Raw genomic sequence first — 1394 nt, 5'->3', positions numbered from 1 at the left:
CCAGTGGACCTCCCCACCCGGTTGTGTTAGGTCAGCCCATAGGAACTCTTTGGAGCAACATCCGGGCCAGACACACAGCAAGATCCCCTCCGTGTAGACCCCACGCGTCCGTTTCCCCCCTCCAGGTGCCAGCGGCGGCGCCGTCCGTGAGGGGGGCACACCCCGGACACGCGTGCCGGGCGTTTGAAACCGCCACAACACTTCCAGACTTGTGAGAGGCCGCCTACGCAAGATTTGGCGGCATGCTAGCCCCCGGAGGCCGCCGGCCACAGCCGTAGACGCGCGAAGGGCAATCCGCGTAGAGGGAATTTTTTGGATACTTCTCCATCACCAAAAATTATGAAAAAACACCATCGTTCCTATAGCACATGTGCCCGCATCGTGCAAAAAAACTCATGATTTTATCGCGCTCCGAGTATTTAGTAATATTGACGCCGCATCGTTACCGCAGAACGTCTACTACCGTGTCATCGCCATCCGTGAGGGGGGGCCACGCCCCGGAGACGCGTCCCGCCTCTTCGAACATGCCACCACACCACCCCGCATGTATGAGGGCCCGGTGCGACGCTCCGGTGGCATTGCTACCCCCCCCCCAAGTGCCCCCGTCCCGCCTAACCCTGTAGCGTTTGACCACGGGATCTAGCCCTTTGACTTTGCATGGACGGGCTTTGACCAGTGGACCTCCCCACCCGGTTGTGTTAGGTCAGCCCATAGGAACACTTTGGAGCAACATCCGGGCCAGACCCACAGCAAGATCCCCTCCGTGTAGACCCCACGCGTCCGTTTCCCCGCTCCAGGTGCCGGCGGCGGCGCCGTCCGTGAGGGGGGGCACACCCCGGACACGCGTGCCGGGTGTTTGCAACCGCCACAACACTTCCAGACTTGTGAGAGGCCGCCTACGCAAGATTTGGCGGCATGCTAGCCCCCGGAGGCCGCCGGCCACAGCCGTAGACGCGCGAAGGGCAATCCGCGTAGAGGGAATTTTTCGGATACTTCTACATCACCAAAAATTATGGAAAAATACCATCGTTCCTATAGCACATGTGCCCGCGTCGTGCAAAAAAACTCATGATTTTATCGCGCTCCGAGTATTTAGTAATATTGACGCCGCATCGTTATCGCAGAACGTCTACTACCGTGTCATCGCCGTCCGTGAGGGGGGGGCCACGCCCCGGAGACGCGCCCCGCCTCTTCGGACATGCCACCACACCACCCCGCATGTATGAGGGCTCGGTGCGATGCTCCGGTGGCATTGCTCCCCCCCCCCCAGTACCCCCGTCCCGCCTAACCCTGTAGTCCATGGGATCTAGCCCTTTGACTTTACACGGACGGGCTTTGACCAGTGGACCTCCCCACCTGGTTGTGTTAGGTCAGCCCATAGGAACACTTTGGAG

Source organism: Triticum dicoccoides, chromosome 2A, assembly GCF_002162155.2.
Source record: "Triticum dicoccoides isolate Atlit2015 ecotype Zavitan chromosome 2A, WEW_v2.0, whole genome shotgun sequence".
In the NCBI taxonomy this organism is placed as follows: Eukaryota; Viridiplantae; Streptophyta; class Magnoliopsida; order Poales; family Poaceae; genus Triticum; species Triticum dicoccoides.
This window is presented reverse-complemented; position numbering follows the sequence as displayed.